Source organism: Notamacropus eugenii, chromosome 2 (assembly GCF_028372415.1).
Source record: "Notamacropus eugenii isolate mMacEug1 chromosome 2, mMacEug1.pri_v2, whole genome shotgun sequence".
Classification (NCBI taxonomy): domain Eukaryota; kingdom Metazoa; phylum Chordata; class Mammalia; order Diprotodontia; family Macropodidae; genus Notamacropus; species Notamacropus eugenii.
The window spans coordinates 351,131,365-351,147,807 of NC_092873.1; the positions used below are offsets into that span (position 1 = coordinate 351,131,365).

General features: G+C 38.1%; 1 protein-coding gene across 4 annotated transcripts in view; it reads left to right on the forward strand.

Annotated features, from left to right (window-relative positions):
* The first annotated feature begins 1,328 nt into the window (after window positions 1-1,328).
* Window positions 1,329-16,443, forward strand: part of SPOP (speckle type BTB/POZ protein) — a 76,888-nt gene continuing 61,773 nt past the window's right edge. The window contains exons 1-4 of one of the 4 annotated variants that reach the window (XM_072646112.1): window positions 1,354-1,529; window positions 3,610-3,749; window positions 11,724-11,766; window positions 12,258-12,317. The gene's annotated coding sequence lies outside the window, so the exon portion shown is untranslated. Of the gene's footprint in view, window positions 1,530-3,158; window positions 3,245-3,609; window positions 3,750-11,723; window positions 11,767-12,257; window positions 12,318-16,443 lie in introns of those variants that run through there. The other 3 variants (XM_072646111.1, XM_072646113.1, XM_072646110.1) reach the window with 3 other exon arrangements.

A 16,443-nucleotide genomic window follows, 5' to 3' on the forward strand; every position in this document is an offset into this window, starting at 1 on the left:
GAGTATCATTTTGGTTTTTGTTTGGTAACTAAGTGATACATTGCACAGAGGCTGGCCCTGGAACCTGGAAAACTCATCTTCCTGAGTTGTAATCTGGCCTAGCCATGTGACCCTGGGCAAGTCACTTTACTCTCTTTTGTCTCAGTTCCTAATCTACAAAACAAGCTGGAAAAGAAAATGGCAAACCACTCCCACATCTTTACCAAGAAAACCCCAAATGGGGTCATGAAGAGTTGGACGTGACTGAAAAAGACAACTACAACCAAATTTGTTGGAGTGTGGATTAGAAAAGGGGAAATTTTAAGATGAAAAAAACTATCAAGCTATTGTAACAGTCCAAGCAATAATTAATAAGGGCCTGAACATTAGAAAGAAGGGGATGCAGCTCCCTAGGGGTAGGAAGGCCTAGGGCATACATACATGGAACTAGGATTTGGGTTAATTTGGTGGGAACGTGGCAGCAGCCTATGCTTTTCGGGCTGGCAGACTGGCTATTCTTTCACTTCCTTTGTTGTTTCTCCTGCTCTCTGTTTTGGTTCAACACTTGGTTGGATTGTTGTGCTCCCAGGGCGTTTTAACAAGTGACTGTAGGAGGCTGAGAAGCTTCAGGGCAGTGGACAGACTGATCACTAACGACAGATGGAGCAGTTTCTGAGCAAGGAGCTGAGGTCAGAGTGGGTTACAGACTGATGACCACTGAGTACATCATTTTTCCTTGTCCGGGGACCCTTTCCCACACGTCTCTGAGAAGCCCTCAGGCACATGTCTCCAGAAATTCCCCTCCAAGGGTGCCCATCCCCTTGCTAGGCGTGGAAAACGCTGGAGGTCCCCTGTTTCCGTGGTGACAAATTATTTCAGACCAATCCCCGACGCCAAATTCTCCTTTGGTGGCAAAGAAAAAAGCTAGGAATTTGGACCGAAAATGTTTCCAAATTTAAAACTGCAGCTTAAAATAGGCCCTTCTTCTTGTAACATCTCACACCATTCAGATAGCGTTATCTGAAGAAGGAAAGCTCCAGAGCCTGCTCGTCGGCGGAGTTTTCAGGGTTAGGCTCCGGCCCAGACCTTGCACCTCGAGTTCTCGTCCAGCCCCCGCCCCGCACGCCCCTTCCTCCCGGGGGCCGCTCCCCCCTCCCCCAGCCCTCGCTTTTTCTCTCTGCCTCCCCCTCCCTCTCGGCCGCTCCGCCGGCCTCGTCCTTCCGACCCCAGGGCCCGGGCCAGAGGCCTGGGGGCGCAGGCGCGCTAAGCACGGCGCGAGGCGGGCGTTGCAAAGGGCGGGGCGGGGGTAGAAGAGGGGACGGAAGGGAAAGGGTGGGAGGTGCCACGCGGGGGCGGGGCGGGCACGCGCTCACTGGGCTGACGCCATGACGCCGTGACGCCAGGCCGGTATCTGTCCGTCCGTGTGTGTGTGTGAGTGTGCGCGCTCTGCGTGTTTGTGTGTGTGTCCGCCCGGCAGGTCCCGGATGTTGCGGACAGTATGAGGTGAGCGCACGGGGACGGGGACCAGCAGCTGTCGCGGCCGCTCTCAGGTGAGTGGGGGGAGGAGAGAAAGGGGGCTGTCCAGTCGGAGGGGGGGTGCCTTCCTAAGGGGTGACCGGACACAACCCCCCCCAACACACACACACACACCCTTCCTTCTCTACCCCACACTCAGACGAGGGCGTGAATCTGGCGGCTCATCCCCCATCCGTCCTTTCCCTTCACTCTGGCATGGAATTCATGGACACTTGGCCCTCCCTCTTCTTCGTCCCCTTCCCCCCATTCACTCCCTTGGCCCCATCCCCCCCCATGCCAAATAGTGAGCTGTCGCCGGAGGCGAGGGGAGAAAACAATACGCATGCGCGAGCGCAACCTAGGCGGGGTATATGGTCTTTCGCTGTCTTAGGAGCGCATGCGCATCACTGTGCTGCGGGGACCTGCTGGATAAGGATCCTCTTTACCCCACGTAGTCAGACCAGGGCTCAACCTGCTCGCTGCCAGATAGTGAGCTGCTTCTGCTAGCGAAGAAGAGAAGTTGGGTTGTTGGAGGTGTTAGTTCGCCCCTGCTGCCGCAGCCGAGGCCTCCGGGTTACACAAGCACGGGTCCTAGGGGCCAAGTCCTCTTCGACACCTGGGCTTACCTGCTGTTGCAGTCTCTAGTCCGATATTGCAAAGGCTCTGTAAATACAACTGAATGCCACTCTCGGTGGCTGGTTTCCGAAGGGAGCCAGCCTGTCTCCTCTAGGAACGAGGGCTGGTAGTTAGGAATCCTGACACTGTGAAATGGGTTTTCCCCTGATATAAAGTGCTTTCTTTTCTGTCTAAACACAAAGAATGTGGTGTAATGGTTAGAATGGGAAGTCTGAATCAGGCCATCCGAGCTCATTCCTCTTTTGGCACTGACTTGTTCTGTGCCACTATCCATAATAGAATCTGCGTATAAGACTTCTCTTTTAGCAGCACATTGTTGATGCTTAATGAACATGAAGATCTGAAGCAATTAGAGGTTATTCACTGGAAGTCTTTTGTTTCTGTTTTATTTTAAATTGGGGAACTGATGCTTTTTTCCACTTGTAGATTAGAGACTAAAATAGTCAAGTCTCAAGGGCCTAGTTGTCTTGTTAAGGGAATCATTAAGATCTCTTCTCTTTTCTGCTTGGCCGTTTCACAGCTCTTTTCACTGCCATAAAGTATAGAATTGGACAGTGAGAGAAGTAAAGTAGATGAAACTGAAACTGGTCGGTGTGAACTTGTTACCAGTTGCAGTAAAAGGTTAAAGAGAGCGAAGATTGGAACAATTGGGTGAAGTGACTGGAAGGTGGGGCAGGGCGTTCTTGGTGAATTTCAGTTATCCATGTTAACTTTTCTCCCTCATTTGAGTTAACCTTTAGCCATATTTTCAATCCCTTATATCCTTTGCCTTCTCTCTGCCTGTCCTATTATCCATTTCTTTAGGATTCAGTTGAAGGCAGTAGAGACTGTTTTGCCCTGTGAGACACTGAAACACTAATCAACAAATTCTTGGGCTTTGTGGCATACTTTTTTCTAACTTTTCTGTGTAACCTTCCCTGGTCTTTGCTTGCATAGTTGACCTCCTTTTAGTATTGTTTGTTACCTGTCACCATGGTTACAGTTAGAACTGAAAGGTAAAGTCAGAGAAAAACTGAGGGCTTCCTGGTAGAAACATTACCTGGTGGTGGCAAACATTCCATCATCCATGTGAAAGAGCTTGGGAAAAGCGCCTTCTCTCTATGTAGAGACTGAGGTATTTACATTGTGACATCTCTAAGACAGTGTGAGAGAGGATGGTATCAGAAATTTGCTTCCCTTTAAATGGAGCTTCTTAAGAGAGTATGATACTTGATGGTGTTTGATGTCAGTCTTCTACAGACTTATGTCACAATGGTAACTTTAAATTAAAAGGATAGATATGAACCATAGTGGAGAGGTATTAAACGACCATTCTCCTTTGCAGGATTTTTTCAAGTGCCTAGTCCTTTCAGTTGATTTTACACACACACACACACACACACACACACACACACACACACACACACACACACACACACACACACACACCCCCCAATACTTATCAAATCTTTTATCTGAATTTTCCAAATTGCTTTGCAGATGGGGGAGACTGAAGCAAAAAGGGATAAAGTCATCTGCCTTGGATCACACAACAAGTCTTGGGAAGACATTACAGATGTCCTGAATTCCAGTTCCTCGCTGTAACCTCTACACTGTGGTTCCTCTTCATATAAATTCTTGTAAGACTGACTGTAATACCTATATTAACAAGTTTTGGGTAATACAAATTTGTAATCATTTTTTGCGAGCCACTCACAGTTGGGTTGTGAAAAGCGTTGAACTGGTTAACAAACATTTATAGACTATTTGTGTACAGAGTATTGTTCCAGGTGTTGTGGAGGGACACAGTGGAAGAAGTTGATATAAATCTTTGCCATTAAGAAGCTTACAGTCTCCTTATGAGAGGCAGACAGACTGAATTTTAGAGCAACAGTGAGAACAATTAGAAAACAACAAGGCCAATAATAAGAGTTATACCATTACTGAGAAAAAGAGTGAAGGAATAATTATAATAATGTATCAATGTTCATCTCTGAGAGCTTCCTGAATTAAGTTTTGAAGGAGATGATGAACTTAGGTTGATGTAGACAGTGTGAATGTTGGTATTATGAAGGTAGAGAGACAGGAATTAGCAAATTTTGCACATGGAGAGTTGACTGTAGACATTGTCAGAGGTATGAAAAAAATAATTGTTGGAGATTTTTTACTAATGTGGAACTATTTTAGCTTTGAGTCATTGGATGACTTGATGAAAATGGTTTTTGATAAATATATTCTTTTTGAAAAATAGATTTTGTTGATATTTTTGTTTTTACATTGCTTGGTTACCTCCAGAATTTTCCCCCTCCACCTCAGAGAGCTACTCCTATACCAGAGAATTTTTTTTAAAAAGTAAAAGAGAAAGAAGGAAAAAAATTGGCAAAACCATTCAATACATTGAAAATGTGTAACATTATATTCGGTGTTCCATACCTGTGGACAACCCCTCTCATCTTCCTATACACCCCCACCCCATACCCCTTTTACAGAGGTGTGAAGAGAGATATTTGCTCATATTTCTTCTTTGGGGCTAAGGTTGTTCTTTACAATTTCACAATATTCATTTTGATTGTTTGGTCTTGGTTGTTCTTGAGAAAGAGCTATTCTGAATATAAGATAAATTGGGATAGATGGATTAGATGGGAGAGAGACTTAAAGCAAGGAGACCAACTAGTAGGAAAGAGGGATCAAGGGCCTGGATTAGGGTAGTTGTTATAGAAATGAAGAGGAAGGGAGGATTATGAAGGCATTTAAAAAATTTTAATTATTTTTATTTATTTGGTTAAACATTTCCCAATTACACATAAAAAGATTTTTCACACTTATTTTTAAAAATTTTGAATTCCAAATTCTTTTCCTCCTTTCTGTCCCTCCCTCTTCTTTGAAAAGGCAAAGAGTTTGATTTCAATTATACACGTGAAGTCATGCAGAACATTTCCATATTAGTCATTTGTTAAAAAAAACTCCACAAAATAAAATAATAAAAATAAATAAAGAAAAAATATGCTTCACTTTGCATTCAGAGTTCATCAGTTTTTCTCTGGAAGTGGATGGTATCTTTCATCATGGGTAGGAAGGCATTTTTTAAGAAAGAAATGAGGAGGCTTAAGTGTTAGTGACTCAATATGGGCAATAAGCAGAAGCATTAAAATGACTCCTGAGTTTTGAACTTAGAACATGGGAGGACCAGACAATAACTGGGAAGTATGGAAGAGGTAATGGTTTTGAGAGAGGATATGAACTTTTCTACATATTAAGTTTCAGATAGAATATTCTAGTAGGTAGCTGAATATATGGGTCTAGAGAAGATAAGAAGTCAGGATTGAAAGGGAAATCTGGGAACCCTTGGTGTAAGATGTTGGTTGAAACCATGAAAGTGAATAAATTATTCTTGAGAAAAGTGGGGGGGTCAAGGACTGAGCTTTGAGGCAGTAATCAAGTTCAAGGACAAGAATAATCACTGATGGAGATAGGGAAAGGATTTTTGAGGTAGTTTCAGTGTTGGAATTTGAGGAAAGAATGATTCTATAAGGAAGGGAGTAGGCAACTGATGCATTTTAAAAGATGTCATTATTAAAAGATATGCCAGTTTTTCTTCTGTTTCCCTTTATATAAAAAATACAGTATGATTCCTATCACTAAGTAAGCATATTCATTCACTGTTGAAAATTATTTTAGTGGAAAATTTTGGTCAGGGTTGTAATAATGAACAGTCTCAGTATAACCTGAAATATCAAGATTTGGAATTATTTGTATTTAGGATGTCAACCTGATGGACCTTTGAACGGTTTTCGTTCTCATTTGAGGAATGAGATTATATTTGTTCAGAGTTTGCTACTGATGGAGTTTCTAAAACCAAATACTAAAATTAAAGACAGGGACTTGTTCCCTTTATTCTTGGCACATATTTCTGTTAAGTGTTTAACACATATCTGTGCAGTTAAACTGATGTTTTGGAGTATAAAATTCATAGATTCTCTGAGCTAACTTTTGAAATAACATCTTAAGAAAAGTATTGTTTTGCCCCCATTCCTGTCCAGGTACCCTTTCTCCCTCTTCACTTCCCCCTTCTTTTTAATTCTGTGTGGTTTAATACAGAATTGGAAGGAAAATTGTGCCTGTTTTTTAGAAAGTAACATTGGTGTGTTCTGAAAGGAAGTGCACTCCTAATGAAATTTAAAGACCTCTCATGTGTTTGAAAGCTTTGGAGAAAAAGAGCAAGCAGGGGATAGTAGTGTATGTTTTGGATCCTTATAAAAACAGCTCTGTGTGTATATATGTAAAAGTGTGTGGTTTCTGTATTTCGGTCTCTTCCCTTTCTACACAGCTGAAATGTTATATAAGATTATGGTGTGATGAGGTGTTTTTTTTTTTTTTTTTGCCAATAGTAGATTGTCTTCATGAAAAAGGAATGAAATTGAAATTGTTCTTAATTATGAATTATTACATATAGGCCATAAGCTCTCATGTATATTCTGCTTGATCTGGTGTTTGGAACAGTGCTGAATGTTACCAATTTGTGGTACATAGTATGTGAAATCAGAGAATTTTGGTGTATCCAAGTTGTATTCTGAAAATTCACCACACTTTGGAAGATAATAAGCACAGCTGAGCCCTACAGTGGAACTTCTTTGTATTGCTGGTATTAGGAAGACAAGATCGCCCTGGATCTTGGCATATTCTGTTGTACAGACTTAGTATGTGTAGTAATAATACTTTGGGTGGTTTTTTTGACTTGATGTGAAATACAGACATGTCTACATGATAGTGAGCCACATTATTATGGAATTTTACTGTCTGTATCTGTGACTTATCTTTGCTTGCTTGGCCATTTCACTGTTTTACTTATAGGCTTTCTAAGGTTTTTTGCATGCTAGTTTCATCACAATATTAGTCTCATATTAGAATCCTATGTATTTTCAAGCATCCTTGAGGTTTCCTCTGTTTTAGAGGTTGAGAGGAAGTACGGTGGGAATTCTCTTAATACTTACTACATGTTTAGTAATAACATTGAACTAAGGAAATACTTGATCAAAAATAATGCTTGAGGGAGATTTTTCTGAATATCTCTATTTCTCTGTCTTGTTTTTGTTGTGTTTTGAAAACTCTCAGTACAAGAAAACAATTCCAAAACAGTCTCTTTAAGGAAAGTTTTAGACCTTCATTCCTGTAGGACAAATATTTAAATAAAACTGACAGGAGTGGCCCAGCGTCTCTGTGTGGTGGAGCTAGTAATACAGCCTTGGGAAGATTGGGTGAAGTTAAAGGCTAACCTCATAGTGGGGAATTAAGCTTTCAAAAATTAACTCTTTCCTGGCATTGCAACTTGTTACTCTCTTAGCTGTTGCTTTTGAAGTGCATTATTTTTTACTGACATAATTTTAATTTACTAGTTCTCTGAAGGAAGAACATGAGATATTTCTGTGCGAATCTTGACTTACTGTGGTTTTCATTGAATACATGTCTGCCATTCCTCAAATTGGGTTCTATGTGGTATTTATTTCTGTTATTTAGAAGTGGCATTAACTTAGAAGTGGCATTAACTTAGCCATGTGGAACTGTGCTTTTGATTAGAATAACATCTCCTATGTGGAAAAATGTAGAGATCAGGTTATTCTTTTTATTCTGGCTATATATAGTACATTCCATTTTAGATGCTGTTTGTGTTTTACTCCAATCTGATAAGAAAACGCAATTCAAACAAAAATCTAACCAGATCTTATGAACTTGACAGAGGTAACTGGATATGTATGTGTATCCATATGTATATGTACACACACATACACAACACACATTTTGTGTCTTACATTAGTAATTAGACCATATTGGCAGATTTAGTGAAAATAAATATTTACAGTATAAAAGGTGCTAATATGTGATATTGGTCTCAACCTCAAATTAAACCTTGAACTAGAAACTTATCATGAAATCAGGCTGTTGTTCTGACTGAACCTCAAAAGCTCAACAAATATTCAGTCATCAGCATTGTTTAGTGTTGCCTTTTTACAGTGGTGTGCCATCCTGATGTAGTATAGGACAATCTTTATTCTTACACTTGTGTCTGGGGAGAAGGCTAACACCGTTGTTAAAGGGCTCTGCCTCTTTGAAATTTTTTAATGAGACTTCCTGGATTATTAAGGAAGAGCTCGGAAATGCAGATGAGTCAGGAAGCCCTGGGTGTAGAATGGGCCTCAGATACCCCCTAGCTGTGTGACCCTGGGCAAGTCATTTCATCTTTGTTTGCCTCGGTTTCCTCATTTATAAAATGGAGATAATGCTGTTGCACTTATCTCTCAGGGTTGTTGTAAGGATCAAAGGAGATAATAATTGTAAAATTCTATAATGCCTGGCACATAGTAAGTGCTATATAAATATTAATTGCCATCATCCTCATCGTCGTCATTGCCATCATTAAAAAAGCATGACAAATTTTGAACTAATGAAGTGAAACATCTTTCCAGAAATTAAAATCATCCCCCCAACACCAAAATTTAGGTTCTCCTAATTGCTTTTCAAACATTTTTCAAAGTTGGATGGTGATCTCAAAATGACACCTACCTTAATAAAATTAAGCTAATTAAATGTACATTATAGTAGCAGCAGATACAAATTTTAAAATCTTTGGCAGTCATATATAAGTTTGAAATCTGGGCCCTTTTGAGCAGAAATTTTCATTTTTTTCTCTACCTCCAGAGGTGAAAGAGGTCAATAGTCTGGCAGAGAATTTTGTTCTTGTGACTCAGTGCTATTTTCTAGCCAGGTACCCTTTTGATGGCAGACTTCTGGAGGGGCTTTTGGGGAACATACCCTTCCCAGAGCAAAGCAAAACTATTTTCTGCAGAGAGGGGAAAAAGCAATGAAAGGCTTTTTGGGGGGTTATTTGACTTCACATAGGAACTCCATTATCATCATCAACAAGCATGTGCAAAATGCTAATTTTATTGTACTGGTGCTTACAAGAAGATCATGCTTATTGGAAGCAGTAGATTAACAATTCACTTATATTTCACAAGGAAGCCATCATTCAGCAAATCATTTTAGCATATAGTAAGTGCTAGGTGATTGGACTTTTCTTAAATAAGTTAAATTCCCAGCTGTCCATGTTGGAGAAAAAAGTCTCAACTCAAGCAAAATTGAAAGACAATTGCATTTGAAACCAGTGGTCCTGGGTTTCATCCCCAACTCTGCCATTGCCACCTGTGTAACCTGGGGGTAGATCAACCTCTCTGGTCCCCAGTTTACTCACTTTTAAGATGAGGAACTGGACTGCATGACCTCCAAGGTCCCATTTGGCTTTGTATCTATCATGATTTCATGACTGTAGCACAAAAGTGTTAAGGGAGTGAGGTAGATATTGACATTGAAAAATGCTTAAGAATAGCTAACTATTCATTCACTATGATGATCTACCTTTCATATTATTAGTAATATTATAAGTTTCTCATTATATGTAAAATAGATGTTTTTTTAAAATTGTATATTAACAAAATACTTGTAAATCAAATTTTAAATGTACTGAGCAAGCTCAATATTTAAAAGACCTCTGAACTAAATTAGATAGTAGGTTTTTATCAAGTGCCTACTACATGCACTGCACTCTGTTATGTTTTTGGGAATTAAAAGGATATAAGATATGATCCCTACCATTAAGGAACTTGTAGTCCAGTGGGGAAGACAAGACATATACACATGAAAATTAATAATATGTTAGTTTTTGATAATTGCCAAGTGAGTGGCACAGACAATAAGTTCGTGGTTCTGAAGGGAAAGATCAGTGGGTGAGGATGGTTGTAGAAGACCTCTTAGAAAAAATGGGACTTGAGAGGGGCCTTGTAGGATATATCGCCTTCAGAGAGGAGGGGTGGAGGGAGGAGTGGAGACAGGGAATGGCAGAAGCAAAGAAGCAGGAATATACCAGACTTTTTGTTGGGGAACAATAAGTGAGTAGTAGTCTGTTGGTGTGGGAAGTTCTTACAAAAGCAAAATGAAAAATAAAATTGCGAAAATAACTTGGAACCAATTTGTGGAGGCTTTTGAATGTGAGACCAAAGAGTTTGGGAAATAAAGGGAAAAGAGAAGAGAGGCTTTTTGATTCATCCTTGAAGGTTTTAGGGAAATGATGTTGAAAATAATCTTTTATTTATGGTAACATAAAGAATATGTTGCAATCAGGGAGACTAGTTAAAAAACTATTAAATAGTCTGGGGTTTATTATGGCTCTCAGGGTGGTGGCAGAGGGAATGAAAAGAACAAATTCAAGAAATGTTAGTAACTCTGAATTTGACTTTTGGAAACTGATCAAGTAGAGGTGAGGAGAGGGAGGAGTCAAAGATAGTTCTCAGGCTTTAAGCCTAGATGACTAGTTACATTGGTTTCATTCACAAAAATTATGTCAGAAGGGGAAGGTTTTGGTGGGGGTTTTTTGGAGGGGAGGGAGTAAGGATGATGAGTTTAATTTTCAGCATCACAAGTTTAAGGGATAGTGGTACATACAAGTGAACAATTATCTAGCAGGTAATTCTCACTGTGGAATTAGAAGTTAGGAAGAAAGATCAGGATATTAGTCTTACAGATTTGAGATATATTTCCAGAGGTGAAAGTTGGAATTGGAGAATGCATGATGGCAAAATATAGAAAGAGATGAAAAGATATTTGAGGACTGAACCTTAGGATAGGGTCACATTTTAGGAGTTAGAGGAAGAAGAGGAATTACAGAGAGTAATTGAAGAAGTGGTAAGGGTAGTAGAAAGATAATTAGGAGAGTAATGTCATGAAAACCAAAAAAGGAGAGAAATCAGAAAAGAATAACATAAAGAAAAAGCCATTGCGTATTTCAATATGAAGAGAACAGTTTTACTATAATATTTAGATGAATTGGAGATGAGGAAATGGAGGAAGCTCAGGAAGTATTTAGCAGTAAGATGAAAGGGAGTAGATTTTTTTTAAAGTAAGGAATTCTTTTTAATATAAATAATAGCATTAATTTTTTTGCATTTATAAGTTCAGATTACTAGTATATCAAATTTACCTACCACTATTATAGTGAAATACATTTTAATGCTTCTGTTGTTGGGCACCAAACTAACATAGGATATAATTTTATGGTATATGGTTATAATTCTATTTCAGAGGATTGATTCTTACCCTCAATGTATTTGTGAAATAAAGGCCTATATTATACCACAGGTTTACAGGTATGCCCTACTTCAGATATGTTTAAAAAAAAAAATTTATAGTTGCAGTGAGTCTTTGCTTTACTAATGGATTTACATTAGGATCCCTTTAAATCAAGAGTTCTTAACCTTTTTTGTGTCATGAATCTCTACAGCAATCTAATGAAGCCAAGTGACCCCTTCTTTAAATGTCTTTAGATGAATAGAATACAATATATATGATATAAAGAAACCAATCATATTGAAATACAGTTATGAAAATACTTTTTAAAAAACAAGTTCTTGGACCCCAGTTTAAGAACCCCTGCTTTAAGTGGCAAGTTCATTTAGTACTTTTAAAATATTCCATCTGTAAAAGTTTTATGTAATCATAGGTTTTGAAAGGAATTTTAGCTAGAAGGGACCTCTGAAGTCATGTAATCCAACCTCTTTATTTTACAGAGGAAGAAACTGAGGCCCAAGGAATCTAAGTAACGTGAAGTTAGTAAGTATCAGTGGAAGCATTTGAAACTTGCTGCCCTCTTGAACACCCCATCCTCCTACAGCAGTCAGTGCTTTTTCCCTTGTACTATCCTGCTCAAGAACATATTGTGTAAAGTAAGGTGTACAAACCTATAGTCATCATAATTTTCTACTTTTAGTCCTTCAAGTGCTTGATAGTATTCTCCATAAATCTTTTTATGGGTCTGAGGAAATACTTTGAGGATTGAGGAATAGGGAGCCAAATTTGCTTACTTCCTTGTAATATCTTAAAATATGTTGTCCCACAGTTATAAATTTATTTACAATTTAAAAATTAGCTGAAATGGGACCTCATACAATCCTTATAAGGTAGGCAAAAAATTAATTAAAGTGGAAGAGAACCAGGTTTCTGGGGAGGCTTAAAAGTCATTCAGGTTCAGTCACATGACCAATAAGATAGAAGACTAGATACTTTCATTGATCCTCATGACCTTTCATCCCTCTCTAAAATAGGAATTATATGCCAGAGATAAAGCAATTTCATCTCTCTTGGACACTAAGAACCCAAATGAGGTAAAAACCTGATGATCTAACAATAAAGTTATTAATCCCTAAAAACCCTAATGTTTTCACTGAGCATCCCCTTCTCCACTGTCACTCCAAGCTTGCAGCAGAACTCAGCTCTATACCTGTCCTCCCTCCCTTACCTTACCCCATTGCTTCAGAGACTCAAATGTAGAAGTCTGATAAGGCTGCAACAGTGGTTTGGCAGTACTCTGCCACAGTAAAGATCAGGTAGAGAACTGAGAAACAGAGATATAGAGAGGGTTCTGGCAGAATGTGTGTGGGGGAGAGGGGGCATTCCACTTTGCCTGCAGGTAAGAAGCCATCATCTAGCTAGGGCCAGATCTATGCCCCACACAAGGCACTTGGGGCAGAGGTACAGGCTGGGTGAATTTCCCAGCCTGAGAAGAGGCTGAGATGGCTTTGAGATCTAGCCCTCAGTGAAACCACCATCTGAGGTAACTGAGTTAGGAAATGAGCAACAGCTAGGGAAAAAAGGAAAAGATATCCAGAATTACTAAAGTTCTCAGGAGGAAGACTATTTAAGACCTTGAACAAATGAATCAACATGGAAAATATTAATAATAGAACAGAATATGGCTTCCAGACCAGGTAAAGTATTCAGTCATTTATGAATAAATGTTATAAGATAGAGGAAATTGAATCAATACCTTATGAGGCTGTGGGTTTTGAAGAGACCATGACATCCCAACAGGATGTTCCTGAGTGGTTTAAAAAGGAAATAAGAATTGTGAAAGCGGAATTTATGACCTGCACAGCAGAAATAATTGGCAGAAGAGGAAAACTTAAATCCATGGTGCTAAGTTTCACCTCAGTAACAAAAGAGAGAATAAATGATTGGGAATACAAATACTTAGAAGTAAAGCACATTCTGAAAGAAGAGAAGCAAAAAGCAGTGACATTAAAAGGAAGCATAATCTCCATTCAATGAAACATTGGTCTCAAAGAAAAAATGTATATAGACAACTTAAAGATTATAAGGCTCTCAGAGGAACATATCAAGCCAAAAAACCCTGAATGCCATAATGCAAAAACCAGTGCAAGAAACTGTCCACAACTTCTAAACATGGAAAACAAATAACCAATTCAAAGAATCTACAGATTGCCCCTAGAAACAACAAACAAATCTATACTGCAGACTTCAAGACATAGTGGTTAAATGGAACAATTCTGCTGATAAACGGTGAATTCTGCAATTGATCAGGAGAAACACTTTCAAATATAAAGGAAAGTAAATTCAAATAACACAAGATTATCCTGCACCCATCAGAAACTACATGAGGATATAGAATAATATGATCCAAAGAGCAAAGAAGCTCAAAGTGCAACCCAAGGTGACCTAGCCTGCAAATCTGGGCCCTACACATTAACGAAAAAAAGTGTGTGTTCAATAAAAAATATTTAACTAGAAAGTTAACCAGATTTGAAGAAAGCATTTGCTTCCCAAACATCCTAGACAACAGAAATATAAGAAGAGTAAGCAAATACAGCAACCAAAGACAATGTAATACTTTAACAGAGACTATTACATTATTTCTTAATGAATGCAAGGAGATGGGTGAAAGCAGATGGTCAAACAGAAATAATGGTGGAGAAACAGTTCTGAGACAATATGGACTAAACCTTATAACACTGCCTACAGGTGAATCAGTATTTTTTTGCAGGACTAAATTACAGAATGAGAAGGTGCATAAAATTGGAAAAGGGAGGAAGAAGATAGAGAGAAATATGTAATGCACCCTAATTAAAGTGAAGGGTAACAGCAAGGAAAAATATCTCCTGTAGTCTGTCAGGAAGAAGAGTTTATAGGGGAGTGGATGAGGAGGCAAAGGGGGAACGATTGAAAAAGTAGCAAATCTTTTTCCAGTGGTAGAAGGATGTACCACTGATGAATGCTCCATGTGAGAAGAGATGCTCTATAAAGAGAAATCAGGACTTTACAATGGGCATAATCTGCAGAGATTTGCTGCTTAGAGAGACCACTCATCCTGTCTTAGAAGAAGGAGAATCAAAGCTCTAGAGGAGTAGGAAGGAGGACCCGTGAAGGAAATTTTGGGGATAATGGGGGAAAATGACCAGTAGGAGGACAAAGGTCAGTAATGAACTGCACAATCAAGAACATAGGACAATTCCTGTCATGGGGCAATATACTTTCTATCACCAGCAGAAATTGTAATTTCTAAGAGTGAGAAACGACAGAAAATTAGGGACTCAGGGGGCAAGACCTTCAAGACAACAACATAGAAATGATATAGAAAAAAAGAACCGCAAATAAGTACTTTAGAAGTTTTAATTTCATGAATAGTATAAACTAAAGAAGGACTAAATAAATATAAGGGTCATGAATGAAAGAATAAAAATCTAGCATAGAAAGGGAAGCTAAATAATGAAGAGAATGATAGGAAAAGTTTTTTTTTTTTAAGAAAAAAAGAAAAATTTTTTAAAAAAACCTAGGAAAGCAAGTGGAAGGGGAGGAGAGGAGGATTGTTTTTATTTTAGTACTAAACTGATGGGGGAAAAGGGGAAAAGTTAACTCTTAATAGTTATTAAGTTATTAGAGATAAGAGCAAGTTATTATATGTTATTAGAGATAAGATCAAGCAAGAAAAAGGATCAGCAAATCTCCAAAACTAGGGAAAGGGGTAACAGATGGGGAAAGGAGGGTAGTGTTGAATATGAGGGGAAACAAGCCAGTGGTAATAGGGTTGCTTTAAAAGAGGTTAAGCTAAAATAACCAAGGAGACATAATGTAGGGAAAAGGAAGAATCCTAATTTGGAAAAAAAAAAATCCCACTATTAAAGACAAATGTAGGCAAACATAAACCTAACTGATAATATCTTTAAATATGGATGGATGAAGTAGCTCAGTAAAAAGAGTGACAGATTGGATAAGAAAACGGAACCCTATAATCTGTTGCTTACCAGAAATACACCTAACAGGAAAAAAGACATATATAGAATAAAAATGAAGGACTGGAAAAAAATATTTAGTATGTATCAGATGAATCCAAAAAGCAGGTGTGGCAGTCATGCTATCAGACATAGCAAAAACAAACTGGTTCTTTGAAAGCCAAATAAAGTGGATAAATCTTTAGCTAACATGATAAAAAAAAGAATAAGGCAAGAAAATCAAGTCAACATAATAGCAAACAAGCCAAGTGAAATCAGGAAAGCCACAGGCTATAAAAATAAACCCTCAAAAATAATCAATATTTCTATGTATTAATAACAGAATTCAAGAGGCAATAATAAAAAGGGAAATTCAAGTCAAAAGACTTGTGTAGATTCAAATATACTATTTTCCTCTAAGAAATAAAGAATAACTTAAATAGTTGTAGGCATATTCAGTGCTCATAGATAGCTTTTGTGCTCGTGTACAAAACTTACTGGTACTACCAAAGTTAATTTACAATTTTAATGCTATACCATCAAATTATCAAAGGAATGCTTTGTAGACTTTGACTAAAGAACAACAAAATTAATTATTTGGAAAAACAACAAATCTTTATTATTAAGGGAAAAGATAGAAAAAAATGAGAGATGAAGGGGGAATTGCACTTCTGGACCTCTAATTCTCTTATAAAGTAGCAGCCATTTGGTATTGGTTTAAAAAAAACCAGGTAGATCAATGGAACAGACTGCACAAGAGAGAATCAGAAACAATGGAATCCAACCCAGTGTTCAATAAAGAAGAAAACAAATTAGAAAACTGGGAAAACTGGAAAGCAATCTGACAAAAATTAGGCTTGGACCAACACCTTATATCATAATCTCCTAATATATTCTGAATAAATGTGTGACTTTAATGTTAAAGATCATACCATAAAAAAATTAGAATAGATAATATATATCTCATAGCTTTGAGTAGGAAAAGTATTCTTAACAGAACAAAAGGATAGAGACAGTTACAAAAGGTAAAATCGGTAACTTTAATTACATGAAATTCGAAAAGCTTCTGTATAAACAAAATTAACACACCTAGCCTAAAAAAGAAAGTAGTTGAATGGGTAAATTTTTTGTATCAATTTTTTTCTGATTGAGGTTTGGTATCTAAGATATATAAGCAATTAACATGTTTATGTGTGTCTGTGTTTGTGTGTATGCATGTATACAT